Source organism: Cupressus sempervirens, chromosome 7, assembly GCF_028749045.1.
Source record: "Cupressus sempervirens isolate cs-2001-9-10 chromosome 7, ASM2874904v1, whole genome shotgun sequence".
NCBI classification, from domain to species: domain Eukaryota; kingdom Viridiplantae; phylum Streptophyta; class Pinopsida; order Cupressales; family Cupressaceae; genus Cupressus; species Cupressus sempervirens.
In genome coordinates, this window is record NC_143124.1 from 859,638,759 (window position 1) to 859,657,651 (window position 18,893).

The 18,893-nt window shown below is 38.2% G+C and overlaps 1 pseudogene; it reads left to right on the forward strand.

The window, feature by feature from the left end:
- Positions 1–1,607: 1,607 nt before the first annotated feature.
- LOC149550168 (septin and tuftelin-interacting protein 1 homolog 1 pseudogene) overlaps positions 1,608–18,893 on the forward strand; it is a 30,243-nt pseudogene continuing 12,957 nt past the window's right edge.

Sequence of the window (18,893 nt, forward strand, 5' to 3'; positions counted from 1 at the left end):
ATTGGAACTTCTAGACTCCATAGTCTCTGTTTGAGGGGGGGCATTGCTAATAGTCTGAGCTTTGAAGTGCTCATGGATAAGTAGCAGTAGCCCCTCATGCAGAGCCAGGTTTGCAATGGGATTCTTTTTGAAGTTGTCCATCGCCTTACTCATAGAGGTTAACAGATAAAAAGGAAAAGAAATTCTGGCTTTCTTCCGAAAATGATTTAAAATAACAAAGTGGTGGGTACGGGCTCTATCAAACCTTGGGTCCAAAGTGATATACTCAATAACAGCTTTCAACATATACCTCCACCGCTTCTTCATGGAGTCGGGGACATAGTAGGTGTCAATTTTTTTTATCACCTTCAATTCCTTCTCACTCTCCACAAAATCCCTAACCGCACTGGCTGAGAGCTTCTTATCCCTAAAGAATTTGAAACCCTTGATAGGGATCTTGGTGATAGCCGCGATCACCTCCTTCGTTATTCGAAAGTTGATGCCATTCACCTTAACCCTGCCATCTTTCCAGGACCCCACCATACTGTTAGTCACCTCCTGATCAAAACCGTGTAGCTTCATGAGTACTTGGTTACCCCACCCTCATCTAGCTTTTCCCAAACTTTCGGCCTACTTCTCCATTTCTCAAAGTCCCCCACCGGCTCCTTTCTGCATCTCTCACCCACCATCTCCTCACTTTGCACACCCGCTTTACTCATAAGCTCTTCACTGAGACTAGAAAGGACCGCCGAGATTAAGCAAGGAGCAGAGAAAAATAACTCTATTGTTGCCCCTGAAACAATTGCAATAAACAACCCACAAAGCGTGGCAATTAATCAATGAAGGATGTCTGCATTTACGAATTCCCAATTTTCTATAATGAAAAGTACCCATATATCTTAACCCTTTCATAATCATAATTACAACTTGATATCCTCCGTACTTCCTTGGATTTTCTCCAAGTCGATCAGACACTTGATGTCCATTGGCAAAGAAGTTCCAGGAAGCCAAGTCATTTTTTGGTCTGTGCTGACCCCTATATTTGCCAACCTATCAGCAACCAGGTTTGCTTCTCGAAAAGTATGGGTGACATGGAATTTTTTGAATTTGGCAAGGGTCTCTCTCATCTCATTGATAAGATTTGCAATCGTCCAAGATGGATACGAATTGCCATTAATGCACTTAATAATGTTATTCGAGTCCCCTTCCAGCCATAAATTGGTGACCCCAATTTCAAAAGCCAATTTAACTGCATTGCACGCAACGTTGGCTTCCACAAAATGATTTGTTTGGAAATCCAACAGGAGAGTGAAAGCCGCAATACTGTCTCCATTTTCATTTCTAACCACACCTCCACTACCCGAGGATCCAAGGTTGCCCTTGGAGGCTCCATCGAAGTTGGCTTTGTGCCAGCCTTCAGGGGGGAGGTGCCACTTGGCTTCCTGTCTTTTTCTCATTTTGTCTTTTACCTTCTCCTTTTTCCTGCCTCCTGTCTCAAAAGCTCCCCCCTTCCTCATGGAAAAATTTTCCTTTATGTTACTGAAGATCTTCCTTCCAACAACCAAAGCCAGCTCCTCCCTGTCTCTGCAAATCTGATTGTTTCTATCCTTCGATATGCTCCAACAAAAATGGGGCAGGAGCCAAGAATTGATTTCCTTCAAGGCAGATCCATTGAACATACCTTGCCATTGGTAGAAAAAGTCCAGGAGGTTGGAAGGAATGCCCCAGCTATGGTCAAGGTCTTGGGTGAGGAAGTCCCAGACTGTTCTGGATTAAGAGCAAAGAACAAACAAATGATTGCCTATCTCTGACTCGTCTTTGCATAAAACATATCTGCTGGGCATGATATGACCTCTTTTAATGAGATTTTCCTAGGTGAGATTTTTGTCCTGAAGTGCCAACCAAAAAAACATGTTGACTTTTGGCATTAGGCCCGGGAGCCAGGCCCTCGACCAAGGGGGGACACATTTGTACTCCATAAAGCAGAGTACCCAGAGGAAACCAAATAGAGCCCATTGGCATTATCCCTCCAAACTAGTTCATCCTTGTTGGTGCTGAGGGATAAGGAATTAAGCATGATCATAATTGGTTTGAGTTCCTCTGAGATAATAGAAAGGTCCTTCCATCCCTGTTCAGTTCTGTAGTTACTGACTTTGTGCCCAAAAAGGTTGATGCAATCATTAGCCCAAACACCATAGGTAGGGTTATTAATGAGTAGGCCCTGAGAAAGCCAGCTGTCTGACCAGAATAGAATGTTCTCCCCATTTCCCAGCTTCCAGGAGACCTTAGAGTTAGCCAAATCCCTGGCTTTTAAGAAGCCATTCCAAACAACTGAGCCTCTGGGTAAATCCTCACTGAAAAGAGTGAACTAAAAAGAGGGCCTTTTTATATACTTGTTCACCATAGTGTCTCTCCATTCCCCCATGTTACTAAAGATGCACCAGATTTTCTTTGCCAGGAGGGCCTTGTTGATATGAGTGAGCTTCCTGATCCCCAAACCCCCATTCTTTTTAGGGAGACAAACTTTGTCCCAAGCAACAAGGGGGTACCTTTTATTCCTATCAGTTCTCGTCCATAAAAAATCCCTTTGGATTTTCTCCATTCTCTCGGCGTATTTTCCAGGTATGGCGAAAAGGCTCAGGGCATATATTGGCAGGTTTTGAAGGATGGATTTAACCAGTTGACATTTTCTAGCTTGGCTGAGAGAGGCTCCTTTCCAGCCAGCCAGCTTCTTATTGAACCTATCCAAGATGTCGTTCCAGAAGGAATCAGAGGGGGCCGTGCCCAAGGGGAGACCAAGGTAGGTAGAAGGAAGCTTCCCCACCTGACAACCCAAGATTCTGGAGATTCTCTACTGTCTTCCCTCCGGAGTGTTGATAAAGAAAATAGAGCTTTTGTCCCAATTGATGAGTTGCCCCGACCCTCTGGAATAAGTGTCCAAAGAGTCTTTCAAAGCCTTGGCCTCCCTGACCGAAGCCTCTCCTCCCATAATGGTATCATCAACAAATTGCTGATGTGTGAAGGGGGTGCATTTGGAAGAAGGTTTAAAGCCTTTGATCCTCCCATCTTTCTTTTTCTTCTCCATGAGTCTACCAATACATTCCGCTAGGATGATGAAGAGAATCGGTGATAGAGGATCCCCCTAACGAAGGCCTCTAGTAGGTTTGAAGAAATCAGAGGGGGATCCATTCACTAAAACAGCTAGCGAGGGGGTGGTGACCAGCTGGGAAATTAGCTTGCAAGATTTGACATCAAATCCAAAAGCCTTCAACACCAACTCCAAAAAGGACCAATCCACCCGGTCGTAAGCTTTAGACATGTCAAGTTTGAGTAACATCCCTTCTCTCTTACCAGCTTCCATAGAGTGAATCACTTCATGCACCATGATAATCAAATCTAAAATCTGTCTGCCCGGGACAAAACTAGATTGTTGTTGAGAGATAATCAGGGGGAGGAGCTTAAGTAGCCTCAAAGTGAGCACCTCCGAGATGATCTTATAAAATGAGTTGCATAAGCTGATGGGTCTGAACTTATCCACTAGAGTGTCAGCCCCTGGAACTTTGGGAATAAGAACTAAGAAAGTGGAGTTGATTTCCTTCAGAATGCTTCTGGCTCCAAAGAACTCCTGAACCGCCTTAACAACATCCTTCATAATGACAGGCCAATACATTTGGAAAAAGAAGGTAGGAAAACCATCAGGTCCAGGTGACTTATCCGCTAGAAGAGAAAAAAGAGCTTCTCTCACTTCAGAATCAAAAGGAATGGCCCATATCAGATTATTATGGTGTAGTTGGAGGATCTGAGGGATACAAGAGACAATGTCATCCTAGTCCACCTTAGAGAGAAAAGGATCCCAAGAAAGAAGGGAGGAGAAGAAAGAGACAGCTTCGAGTGAAATATCATCTTCCTTAGTCAGCACACCCTGGTCTTTCTTCAGGCCAAAAATCCTGTTGTTAGCTCTATGTTTAAGTGTGGATAAATGGAAGAACTTTGTGTTTTGGTCTCCTTCCTTGAGCCAGTTGATTCTAGATCTTTGCCTCCAGAACTTTTCCTCTTTACTAATGATGTCATGTAAATCAGACAGGATGGACAAGTCTACTTCTCTACTCAAGGCATCATACCCATTTTCCTGAATGGAGGCTTGGATGGAAGAGAGATTAGAAGAAAGATCCTCTTTCATAGAGAATAAATGACCAAAATTTGACTTATTCCAAGCTTTTAACATCCTTTTAACATTATTGAGTTTTTTGGCTACCCTGAACATAGCAGTGCCTTCCAAATCTATGCTCCACTAGCCCTTAATTCTCTCTAGAAGGTTAGGGTGGGAGGTCCACATTTTCTCAAAATGGAAGGGAGGAGGTCTACAAGGGTCAAAAGGGAAAATCCAGAGGGAGATGGGGGAATGGTCGAACCCAATTCTAAGCAAAAGAGCTAATTTGCAGGAAGAGGACTGCAACCAATCAGGAGAAATGAGGGCTCTATCCAGTCTAACCTGAATACACTCCTTACCTAAGCATTTATTGGACCAAGTAAAGTCACAACCCATAAGGTCCATATCCAGAAAGGCCAAATCATTGATAAAGTTTGAAAGATCATGCTTGCTATACCAGTCCTGAGGCAGACCACCCTTCTTCTCCTTATCCAGAAGAGGGGCATTGAAATCTCCCATAATGATGCCTTTTTTCAAGTTGCTATTCTGAACCAGCTCTTCTGCTCTGGACCAGTAGGATTTTCTTTCTCTCTTGTTGTTGGGGGCATAAATGTTGAGCAAGAACCAAAATTCATTGGAATGAATATTGTACACTTAACAAAATATAATGTTACCAAGATTGGAAACCGATTCCACCCTGAAAAGTTTTGACTTGTATAAAGTTAGCAGCCCCCAGAGGCTCCATCAGAGTCCGCAACCTCTCCGCTCATCATGTTACTGAACTCTATGTTTCTCAAAGAATCCTTTTTCATTTTTGTTTCTTGGATCATCAAAATATCTGGTCTCTGGTCTCTAATAAAATTCTTAATGATTTCCTATTTATGGGCGCCATTTAGGACCCTAATATTCCATGAGATGATCTTCATTTTTTACTCTTGGAAAAGTCCTTCAGGGTGCTTTGGTACCCATTCGCCAAACACCTTCTAGTCTCCTCTTCTCTGGACTCCCTTTTTGATTTCCTACCTGCTTTGGTTGTAGAGCCCACATCTAGTTTGCAACTGCTCCGGGTCGTCACCGGAGAAGCCTTGGACGGATCTCTAATTTGATTCTTCCTAAGTATTTCTTCCTTCTTTTCGAACTTCAAGGATCTAGAAGCCTTATTAGCATTCCTTGGGGTGCTATGAAGATCAACCCTTTGGTCCTAATCTTTCACCAAATCCTCCTTATTTCCTATTCTGGTCGGTGCATCTTTGGTGGAGACCAATTTTTCCTCTGGGTCCTAGAAGACTATAATTTCCTTATTATCTTTTTCCTTGATCTCTTCCATGGAGCCCATAACCGGCTGCTCCTCTTTAGGGGGAAGGTCCAAACCAGCCTTTTGAAGACCTTTCTGTGAGACACCCTTAACTTCCTCTTCTCCAGGCTTGAGGGTCCTTTCCTTGACTTGATCATCCCCTAACGGCTGGGGTTTGGTTAAAGGTAGAGAGGAACTGGGTTTGAGTAACTCTCCTTCTTTACTTGTCTTTCCCTAAGGTTCTTGGTCTGTCCTCTTTGGGGCTTCTGCTACATCCTGGGTCTCCGTAGATAGGTCCTTCTAGCCTTGTGCAGTGGTCTTTTTTTTCCAAACTTTCTTCATCCTCTATTGAGAAGAAGAAGGGGGATTTTGCTTTCTAGTCATCATAGATTTTAGGCACTGAAATGCCTTATGACCGATTTTTGGATAGTGAAAACACCCAAAAGGAACACTTTCAAAGTCCAGCTGCTGGATATGGGCACCAAGTTTGGACTGAAAACAAACCACTTTAGGCATATCCTCCCCTTCCCTTACTCCAACGTAGATCCTCGCATAAGTCACACTACTCTTCGAAGCAGTGATTGGGTCGATGGAGAGAAGCTCTCCAAAAGAGCTGGCCACTCCCTTGAAGACATCCTCATTCCAGAACTCCAATGGTAGCTTTGGGAGTCTGACCCATACCGGAGCTTGCTGGAGGAAAGCTTCATTTAAGTCCAATTGGGACAACCATCTCTGAAGCATGAGGGTGGCCCTTCCAAAGCTCTAGGGACTTTCACACAGAATGTTAGCCATGTCCTCTTGACAGGTGAACTCAAAAGAAAGAAAACCCTTAGCCATTGCTATGACAGAGACCTGATCAACATCTCCCCCTTTGTTATTGATGAAAACATCTATCAATAATAAACATAATCTTATTTCATAATCCTAGTACATATATTCTCTCTCACCCTTTGCTATCAAGGAAAAAGATGGGAAACACCATACTTTTCTACCTTTAAGAGGAATCCCTATACATTAGTCTAGACCAAGAACATGCAATGAGTTTCCTGAGCTAAGAAAGTGCCCTAATGAACTTTTTTCGAACTAGGAGAAGGTAATACCTCTATCCTCAAATAAAGATACTCAAAAGTCTTTGGAAAAATCTTTTTTCAACATATCTACTAAATGTTTCCTCATTGGTGCATACACAACTTTTACCCTCATTGTCTAACACATTTTCCTTCAAGAAGTGATGATGTAGGTGTGTCACGCATGATCCTACCATTTCTCCCCCAAAATTTTGGTGCTTGGTCATTATTACGATGCATTTAGGCATTTTATGCATCAAGGGACATTTCATGATAAGTTGTAATCATTTGGTATGTTTTTGCATCATTTGTGCTTTGTTTGCTCCTTAGTCAACTGGAGCCAATGTTGGTCAATAGATAGTCAAAGTTGAATTTTGGGCTTGTGAGATAATAAAGTTTATATTGGCATGTTTTGGGGCCAATTGGATATGTTAGTAGAGGTCATATGTAAATTTGGATGTAAGTTCTCAATAAAGTTGCAAAATTGCAAAAACTGTTGCAAAGTTACAAAATGCAACTTTTGCAACTATTACATTTTTGTAGAAGATGAAGTCATAGTGGATTTCTATTTTCTAGATGTACGTGGGAAGTTGGAAATTCATCTCCCATAATTATTTAAGGAATATGTAAGATATTTTGCAAGGTTAATGAAGATTGACAAAGATTTTGGTGTGAAATTTGATGACTGTGGTAACCAGTAAGTGTTAACTCATTTTTTAATTTCAGTTTCCTTTGAATATTCATTTCTGAAAATCTATTGAAAAGGAGAAATGTGAAATTTGATTCATTTTTCTTACATTGATAGGTATTGGTATTTTAAATTCAAGGTTTTTTCAATTTGTTTATGTTAAATGGCCCTGTTTTGGCCTGAACCTAGGGTTTGATAAAGAATGGCCTATTCCTTTAGTTCCCATCATTGTAAATTCTCAAAACTTTGCAAAAAGAGGATTAATAATTTATATTAAAGGATTCTATTACCAAATTTCTTCTCGATCACTAATCTTATCAAAATGTAGTCATTTTGAGGCTAGGCATAAGTATGCGACTAGCCAGGTGAACGCAACAACACATACCAATAGTGGTATAATAGAGTGTAGAATGACATGGTTGATGTTGAGAGGGTTGATTGAAGTGTCTTATAAGTGTGTGAGTAATTAATTTAGCTATTTTTTTAGTAGAACCTTTAATTTGGGGAAGCCCTAGTTGACTTGGCTTAAAACCTTCACTATTTGGATAATTTGGGGCTTTGTTCCTTAGACTCTAGTTTAGAACTTGAAACCTTGGAATCTTATAGAACTTCCAAATGATATTCAAATAAAAAATTATTTTTCATGGTGTTTTGAAGGGAATCATGTTTATTTGCCAAAAATTGAGATTAGAGGCCTAATTCTACTAGGTCTATCTTAGGTCTATGACCGTGTTCATGTTGTGGGTGTTTGGATACAAACTTGTAACCTTGGTTGTTAGCCCCAAATGATAATGTTGTTAATGTATGTGAAAAAGTCATATCAATTTTTATGTTTTCATTGACATCAAGCCTTAATTGGTGAGACATTATGCTAATTCAATAGAATGCCATATCATTTGTTGATGAACAGGATTTGAAGAAATAATTATGCAAGTGATGATAAGAGTACGATATTCAATGGGAAGTAGAATGAGTTGGACTAAACAATATACTGTTGGTTTGTCTATTTTACACAATTTGATTAAGTGTTAAGATCATTTATAAGCAAGCTAGTTTGGTCAGTGAATAAATACTTTTTGTATTAAATGAGCTATTACAGTTGTCACCAATCACTTGATGAAGTGTAGCGTTAACCAAGAAAAGTTAGTGTTAACTAAGCCTAGTATTGATTGAGCAAGACATAGTGTTAGCCAAGCATGGAAATAAAGATTAGTATGGAAAAGAAGTAATTTAAGATGACATCTAACAAAAATAAATATTGTTCAAGAAGCTTCAAGGATAAGAACCATTAGTTATGAGATTGACAACTAGAGAAATTCTAAGGAGATCTAATGAAGGAGATTTAACAAATTGAGTTGAAGCACAAATTTCAAGGTGAAGGCATATTAATTGAGTGTCTAGGTTTAATCAACTTGAGCTGGTTGAAGATGTAATGATTGTGATTAAGTGAAAAAACAAATGGATATGATGGAACAAAAAAGAAAAAATATTTTCTAGTCAAGGTGCAATGTTCATTGTTGTTAATCAAGTTGAAGAAGTTGATAGCCAAAGGATAACTGAGATGGATTGCATTATGAAGATCAAACAAGAGAATTTCTAAGTGGATGAGTTATTGAGTGGATCAGCCAAAAGGGATCAAAAGGAAGCAAAGATGAAAGGATAGAGAAAAATAGAGATCTAAACAAGAAAGATAGTGCTAAACCTAATAGATCATTTCACTGCTGCATTCTAACCATTTTAGTAGAAAAACTATTAACCAAGTGGACCTAATAGTCTTATTGAAATCCTATATGGTAACATTTAGTTGAGTGTTTTATAAGTCCTTTAGAGAAAGCCACTCTAGTGCAGGAGCACCTAAAGGATTGGTCAAACTCTAGAGATAATTTGGCTTGTAGTGGTCCTAGCCAGACCATAGGTGAATAAGAGATGGTTTTTAATCCCAAGTGTGTGTTTTTGAGTGGTTTAGTAGTCCAATAGGTCATGGGCACATGGTTACTTAATGAGTTGTCAATATAAGCTTGTAGTTGCACAAGCTACTTAGGTAGGTCCAAGGTGGTTTAATATTGATTTTGACCTCAAAGTGAGTGGAAAGGTGTAGAAATGTGTTTAATAATTGATTTGAACCAAACTTGGCTCATTTGGAGTGAGTTTGAGATTAGAATATCTTAGAATGAAAAGAGATGTAAAGTTGCTCATGACAACTTTGGAAGTTTGCAAAGTTGTCATGACAACATTGGAAACATTTGCCCAAACATGTGTAACTTACCCAAAAATAGTTGGAGGATTGGACTAGTAGTTTCCACACATACCAAGGAACTATATAAGCTTAGGAAAAATCTAAAACAAGTGTTGGAGTTAGTATTGTATAGAGTTCTAGTTTGAAGCAATCAACAATACCGAAAAATTTGCTCTCAGTCCATTTGCAAGCTACTCCACCACCATAATAGATTGAGTTGATAAAATTTATTGAATGTTTACTTATAATTTCCTTTCTAGTTTCTTGGAGTATCATTTGATTTTTATGTTGATTCTTTTGATAGGTGTTTGAAAGATTTCTTTACAGTGGCTTGTATACTGCCCTATACATAGTTGGTTGCCAGGAAATGGCTCTCTTGAATTCCAACTATTGAACTTCTATGGCCTTTTGTAATCAAGAAGAGCATTATAGATACTTTGTAAATATGTCTTTTGGGACCATTTTGAGGTGGTTTTCTATTTTTTCAATCAATCCCTAGGCAAGACTCTTGTACCTGACTAGGTGTTTGAAGGTGTTGTAGAGCTTGAAACTAATGATGGATGTATTGGTTTGTGAAAATTAGGAGGATGGAAGTGTAGTGCATTGAGTGAAGATCCCTAGAACAAGATTTGGTGAGAAGTTGAGTTAACTAGTGTTCTCTTTGATCACTTACAAAGACTCAATGTCTACAAACCCTTAAAACCCTTGAAAATAGGCTTATTTTGGAAACTACTATACAAATGAGTTGGGAGTTTGAGATTAAGAAAGTCTTTAAGCTTGTCCAAAAGGGTATTTGGATCCAAGATTAGTTTGGTACCTTGTTTAGGATATTTTAGAGTTATTCCCTATAAACTTAAGGAGGGCTAATTGGTGCCAAAAGGCTACTATCCTACTACAAGAGGATTGAAGAGATCTTTAAGAAACCTATGGATCTTGAAATCATGATGACCATAGAAACTATCAAATTAACACATGAAGAAGCCCTACCACACCATATAACATTGAGGTTAGACCTAGGTTGTTAGTTGGAAGATTGAGACTAAGAATTTCAAAGAAGTAAGGAGGAGTTTGGAACTACTACATTTGGACCTATTTTGCAACATCTACCTGTCGCCCTCGTGACAAAACCAAGAATTGGCTCTTGTCGGATGGCTGTTGAAATTTTGCTATCGCAAATTATGATGGCGAGGGCAACCATCATAATGGAAATGATTGACATTGTCGTAACTTGGAAGAAAGGAGGGAGACGAGTTCATGTTCATGATGTCACACTTATGACAATATGCTGTCATAATTATGATGATTTCAACTTCTAATCAGCTATCACTATTGCAATGTGTATGCAATAGTGGTGTTGTATAAGTGATGGCTATCTGTCGAATCTTTCCATCATAGTTATAATACTGTTGCGACAACTATGCTATGCAAGGATCAAATAGTTGTTAGAATGAACCATCTCAATTGCGATGGATAGGTAAATTATTTTTAAAAAAATTACTTTTAGATCATAGTTACTGCATGGGAAAGCTTGTGTTTACTTTAATGCTATTTATGATTTTTTTCTATTGTTGTGCCAACATATGGATCCTTTATATCCAACCATTCATTATAAGTTTGGGAATGCGTTTCATGTTTGACATGTAAGTGCTGCATCTGCAAATGCAATTTTATCACCTTGGAAAACTATATTTGATCCTGCTAGCTGGGAACAACTAATTGTTCATTTTATCATACCTAATTTGATGACAGTTCTACAAGAATTTTTAATCAACCCAACTAATCAGCAACTAGACCAATTTAACTAGGTTATGGCTTGGGCATGTGCTATTCCCATTTATCACATGGTTGCAATGTTGAGGCAACAATTTTTCTAAAGTGGTACTAGGTTTTGTATCATTGGATTTGTTCAAGTCCTATTTTTAATCAAGTAGCACAATGGATTTTAGGGTGGAAAGGACTATTCCGCCTTGAGATTCTTGCTAATGAGAGGATAATAACTGAGCTAAATGTAGTCCTTGAAATGATGAATCAAATTATTGAGGGTATGACTATAGAACAACTTGGGGCTAGAGAGAATGTAAGCTATCTTAGGGTGATGGAGCAACACCAATTTGAGGCATTTTAGTAGCAACAAGAAGCAACAACATATGCTCAACAATAAGCCTCAGCTTCCATGGGTAGTTGGATTCACCTAAATAATTCTATGTGTGCACCTTAGTTGAGTTTGAAGGAAGTGATTGAAAGATATGCACAAGAACATGACATCCAATTTTTCCCCAAAGTGTAACGCACACATGATGGTCTTCATAATTATGGTTTTGGAATTGTTAGTATCTATCTAGATTCTATAAAATAATAAGTGCTTTCACAACCTGGAGATAGATGGGAAATTGCATAATTGGAGCAGCTGGTTGAGATGTACTATAATCAAACTAGAGGAAATCATTGATAAACCAAACATATAATGAAGAGAAAACTTGAAAACGTGAATGTTGAAATGCAAAAATGAAAGCTATTGAGGATAAAACATCTATGCTATAGTTACAATACAATGTGAAATTTATTTTAGATATGGTAGAGATATTTAGAATTATGATCAAAATTTAAGGCATGAGAGAGAGTCTATGGCAGTATACTAGAAGGAGAAGGAGCAACTTTAGAAAGAGAGTGCATGCTAGAAACAACAACTAGACAACATAGAGAATATTTTGGGAGCATTGGATATAATCCAGGAAAGTGTTGGCGTAGGTACTATGACACTGGAATCACTTGCAAGTGTCTTTGAGAATTTACAATCCAAATATCGGGAGGACTACAAGTTGTGCAATTTTTCATGTATTGCATCTACGTCTATGGTGTATGTGTTCCATGGGCTTCTTGCACTTCTTCTCAAGAGACCTAGCTTGTCTCTTCTAAACACCTAGTCCTCCTAGGTCCTTGATTGGTTTAGATAATTAACTAATACCAATACAAACTCCTCTCCAAGAGCTTGATCCTTTATGCTTACACTTAGAAGATAAACACTCTAGTTTTTGTACTCTTCTCCACACTCACTTAGAGAGCTCTATGTGCAACTTGCTCACAAACTTTATTCTTCATTGCAGGTTTATACATGAACATGTGAACATTCCATTTGGTTCCTTTTGAGTCCATTTAGAAAGATCGTTAGGCTTCTTTCCTATCAATATCAAAATTTTACCTCTAGGAAGCCTAATTGGGTCTAATACCAATTAGCCCTTGAAAATGACTAAATCCACTTTCTTACAAAAACTCTCCAAACAACCTAGAAAATAAATTCCATTTTTTAGCACCCTTTTGGATTTCCTAAATGATTCTATAGGTCTTAGACTCGTAAGTTGTCTCTACAGGTGTTTCCTATTATCTAGGTCTAATAGGGCTAGAAGGCCTATTTCCTAGGGATTCACTAGTTTCTTGTTCAAAATCCACTCAAATGGATTGGTAAACCTCTCAAACCTCCTACCATACCTAGATTTACTCATGCCATTCATGGAACTATACTTGTTCTATATTGTACCTCTCTATCCTATAAGAAATCTTCTTTCCTCTTGTCCTAAACCTCTGACTGGGCTCTATCTGCTCACTTAGGGCTTAGCTTTGAAAATAGTTCCCAAAACTTCTACTACTCCTAATCCTAGAAATATTATACTAATTACTCTCCTAACATTTCCATCTATCCCTAGGTGTTTTCCATGGCTAGATTTCATGGGGGAGCCATTTCTTTACAAACTGGGTAACATAGACCCAATGAATTATTCAGAACTTAAGCAATTTATTTAACCTCTAATACCTAATCAAATATACTTGCATATCAAATGAAAAACTATTAAAACTAAACCAAGAATACTATTCGATCACCAAGTTGAGCCTGTCAATCCATTTCAAGGTACCATCATCACAAAAACTTGAAAAGTTGTTGAAAATGCTAATGCAGAGCTATATTTTTACACACACCAACATTTCAGTGTATTCTCTTCCTTTAAATTGGAGTCTCCCCTCCTTTTTAGATTCCATCTCCACCATTCTATGCCTGTTGGTCAATTTACCACTCCCTATCCTTAAGGGAATCCAAAGCAACCAGGTTGCATGCAACATTTTACAATAATTGCAAATGTTGTCATGACAACTTCTTGATAACATTTGGCATCTTTTCCATTATGCCTCATCATACTTTTTAGGACCTCTAACCTTTATATTCTAAGGAACTAATATCATTTATGGACACTAAGAATCTTTGCAACATCATAATATGTTTAGAACACATTTAAGACTCTAACCTTACCTTAAGCTTCTAACACTAATAAAATTAATTAGCAACTAACAATGGCTATTTGTGTGACATTAGTCCTAATGACTAACTCACCTAGCCAACAATGCAAATGACCTTCTAAAGTCTACAAACAAACTAATCTATGCTCTTGACTTGGCTAGAGTCAAGTACAAGCCAAAAATCTTTTGAACAATGGAGGTAGCTTAGGTGTGCTCCTGCACCATCCTCCCCAAAATGAAAAGGTCAATCCACCCTTGGATTGAGGATATTTGGGTCAATCCCCAACTTCTTGAATTGTGATTCCTTTATCCATAGTGCATCAACATCCATCTGTCCATGCTTCTTTATCAAGTGTTCCTTGTACTCTTTTTTTCTAGTCTATTTATAGACTCTTGTATCTAGTATGTTGTCTGGTCTTGTAGTTGTAACAATAGATAATTGGAGATCCTCTACATCTCTAACCACTTCATGAAAAGTTTGATCCACTTCTTGCTGTGGTCCTCTATAATAGACTAAGTACGTAATGTTAAAGATTGGTGATAGTCCACTGTCTTCTGGCAATTCAACCATCAATACATTGTCACCGTACCTAGCCAATATAGGATAGGATCCTATTCTCCTCATCTCTAGCTTGTGAGGGACTCCCTTCTTTAGTATGGAGCTATTAAGATGCACCATGACTAAGTCACCAATATTGAACTCAACTACACTTCTACTTTCATCCACCTTTGTTTTATGTTTCATGGTGTTCTCTGCCAATGTTTTCCTCACTGTTTTATGAACCTCTTTCATGGCATATGAAAATTCATCAACATACCCACTTACTTGCACTCCATCTTTCAAATATCTCAACTCATAGACACCCTAGGATGTGATCGATAAACTATCTCAAATGGACTCTTCCTTGTGGACCTATTTATCGTATCATTGTAGGCATATTCAACTCATCCAATCAATTAATCCCACTACTGTCCATACTCCTTAGTCAAACATCTTAGAAGATTCCTAAGGCTCATATTTAAAACCTTAGTTTGACCATCAGTTTGGAGGTGGTATGCTGATCCAAAAGACAAGTTAGTGTCCAATCTTTGCCAAAGAGTCTTCCAAAAATGACTCATAAACTTAGTGTCCCTATCTGACACAATGCTGATAGGTAAACCATGGATTCTCACAATTTCCTTGAAGCATAGAGAGGTTATTTGAGTGGCATCATTAGTGGTCTTGCTTGGCACAAAGTGAGCCATTTTGTTAAACCTATCCACAACCACGTACATACTATCCATGCTTCCTCTTGTTTTGGCTAACCCAACTACAAAATCCATGCTTAAATATTATCATGGCCTAGTAGGAATTGGTAGTGGTTGGTAAAGATCAGCAATTATAGAAGTGCCCTTGGCTTTTTGACATATAACACAACTTTCCACATACCTCCTAACATCAAGATTAATTCTAGGTCCAATAGTAAAACCTTGAAACAAGGTCTTGAGTCCCAGTGATCCCAAAATGACCACTTAAAGCTCCATTTTGCTTTTCTTGTATCAAATTCTCTCTAATAGAGCCTCTAGGGACACACAACTGATTCCTCTTGAATAAGAGATCACTTTGCAAAGTATATTCAACATAACTACTATGAAAATTATTCTTATATTCAACACATACGTTATATATGTCAACAAAGTCCTCATCTTCAGCATATAGATCCTTACAATGATCTATCCACATGCTTTTCATCTAGATTTCTTAGAGTGTGAGTGCCCTCCTAGACAATGCATCTGTCACGTTGTTGAGGACACCCTTCTTGTGCTTGATATTGAAGGTACTCAACCAACTTCATGTGCTTGTGACTTAAATTTTCTTGTGAATTCAAGAAACTAAGTGCTTGGTTGTTTGAATACAAAATGAATTCCTTGGGAAGCAAATAATGCCTCCACTTTCTTAGAGCTTGGACCGAATCATACATTTCTAGATCATAGGAGGAGTATTTCCTCTTAGCTTCACTCAACTTTTCAAAATGAAAAGCTATTGGTTTTCCCTCTTGGCTTAGAACAAACCCAATTGCTACATTGCTAGCATCACACTCCATAGTGAAAAGCTTTTCAAAGCTTGGAAACACTAAAAAGAGTTGAGTAGCTATCTTCTCCTTTAGTAACTCAAATCTTTTGTTAGCATGCTCATTCCATAGAAACTTAGTTTTCATTCCTCCATTGATAGTATCTATCATAGGAGCACAAATTGCACTAAATTGTCTTATGAATTTCCTATAGTATTGTGCAAGGTCATGAAAAATTCTTACCTTTGTTGCTGACCTTGGAGCAAGCCAATTCATGATGACCTCTACTTTTCTTTTGTCCATTTTTAGTTGACCAAGTGATAGAACAAACCCAATGTATACTAGCTCTATTTTGATGAACTCACACTTCTCCAAGTTGATTATCAACTTCTCATCATGTAGCTTCTTGAAAAAAATGTCAAGTTGTTCTAGGTGCTCACTCCTTGTCTTTCTATAGATTAGTATATCATCTAGATACACAACTACAAACTTGCCTATGTAGTCTTTAAGAACTTGCCTATGTAGATACACAACTACAAACTTGCCTATGTAGCCTTTGAGAACTTCATTCATGAGTCTCATGAATATGGAGGGGAAATTAGACAATCCAAATGGCATAGACAAGACATTCATATAGTCCTTCATTGGTCTTGAAGGCTATTTTCCACTCATCTCCTTCATGTATCCTTTTTTGGTGATAGCCACTCTTCAAGTCTATCTTGCTATATTATTTAGCTTCACTTAGAAAATCCATTAGGTCTTCAATCCTAGGAATAGGGAACCTGTACCTTATGGTTATCCTATTTATAGCTCATGAATTAGTGCAAAGCCTCCAAAGTCTTGTATTTGTCTTGCTATTTCCTCATTTTGTTGAGGGTTCATCTTGTAGGCTACTTTGTTAGGTAGGGTAGCTCCTAGAATATGGTCTATCTAATGGATTATGGCTCTTTTAGGGGGAAAGGTTGATGGTTGTCCATCACTTACAATACCTTGGTAAGCTTGCAACATACCTTGAATCTCCTTAGGTAACTTTTCTCTCTTAGTTACCCGTCCTTCATTTCCTTCCCTTGGTCTCAACACCAATACAAAGCCTACACCTTCACTTTCTTCCATGGTTTTTAGGAACTCCTTTTCACTTAGCATGAGTACATTTGGACCAGTTGTCTTTACTTCAACATCTTTCAACAATGATTTTATTTTGAGGGTCACCTTGTCTTTCTTAAAAGTATAGGAGTTCTTTCCTCCATCATGGATAGCTTGGTGATCAAATTGCCATGGTCTATCTAGGAGAAAATGACATGCACCCATAGGCAACACATTACACAAAACTTTATCCTTGTCTCTTCCAATTGAGAACTCCACCCAAGCTTGTTCATTTACTAATGTTGGCCTTTGTTTAGCTAGGTAACCTTGTAAGGATTGGTGTGGGGTATTCTTGTCAATTTCAGCTTGCTAACTATCTCCTCTAACACAATGTAGTCAAGGATAAATCTACACATTTTACCCATCATTTGTAGTTTATCCTAAACAAGAATCTTCTTTGGCTTGGTTCCTCCTTCACTGGCTCTTTGATCAAGTTATCATTATGAGGTTCTCTCCTTCTTCTGAATTTAGTGGTACTTCAACATGCTTATTTGATGCATTGAGCTCATCTTCTACTAAGTTTGTCCTCTTTTCACCTCCTTGTGATGAACCACCTTTCTCTAGACATCTATAAGTAGGGTGACCCATTTTATTGCAATGGTAGCACTTCATATTTGAAAAGCAATTGCCTCTTCCTCCTTGTCCATTGCTCCTTCCTCTAGAATTAGAGTCTCTTCCTCTACCACCTCTACTTGAGCTTCCTTCCTACTATTCATTGAATTTTACCTCACCTTGAGCCCTTGAATCTAAAATTTTCCCACCATAGCCACCTCCTTGACCTCTGCCATCCTTTCTCTTAGCTTTACTTTTAGAGGTTTCTTGCTTCCTCTTGCTTTTCTCTTCTATCTTCAAGGCCATTTGGTAACATTGCCTAATGGTTTTGAAATTTAAAAGGCTCATCTCTTCTTGAATAGACCATTTGAGGCCATTCAAGTATCTTGCTAGCTTGATGCTTTCATATTTGACTACCTTGGACCCCAAACACAAATTTTGAAATTCCTCAGTATATGCTTGGACATCCAATTTTTTTGCATAAGATTTTGTCTCTTTCTATAAAGCTAAACTTCATAGTCATCAGGAAGATAGGTTTTCTTCACTTTGTTTACCATACCCTTCCATGTAACTATAGGACCTTTTCCATCTTTTTCTCTCTCAGTTTGCACAAACTTCCACCTAGTAAGAGTTGAACCTCTTAATCTAGACTGGGCCACCATAAATTTTTGTGCTTCATAGATACCATCACATTCAAAATGGTTCTCAATATTGTTAATCCAATCCACAACTAAATTTGGATCCATTTGTCTACTAAATAGTGGTACTCCTAAAGATTTTCCACTCAATTCTTTTAATTCTTATAAGAATGGCTGTCCAAGAAGAATAGGGTCAGGTGTTGGTTCTTTTTCTTCCTTTAGGCCAATTTTCTCTTTGACCCTATTAGTTTTGTCTTGGATTTCACCCAAGAGTTCCTCCATTTGAGCTAGTCTTTCTCTTAGTGACTGTTGTCTTCTTCTTTTTCTTCAACCTTCTTGCTAACTAAATGTTAGTTAGCATGGTTGTGTCTTCTACTTTTCCACTTGGTCTATTTTCTCCCACTGATTTAGTAGACTGCAACATCAACCACAAGCCTGATCAATTCAACTTTGATACCAATATGGTCTATGTGTTCCAAGGGGTGCTTGCACTTCTTCTCAAGAGACCCGACTTGTCTCTTCTAGGCACCTAGTTCTCCTAGGTCCTTGATTGGTTTACATAAGTAACTAATACTAATACAAAATCCTCTCTAAGAGTTTGATCCTTTGTTCTTACCCTTAGAAGACTAACACTCTAGGTTTTATACTCTTCTCCACACTCACTTAGAAAGCTCTAAGTGCAACTTGCTCACAAAATTCATTCTTCATTGTAGGTTCCTTCATCAACATGTGAACATTCCATTTGGTTCCTTTTGAGTCCATTTAGAAAGATCTTTAGGCTTCTTTCCTATCAATATCAAGATTTTAC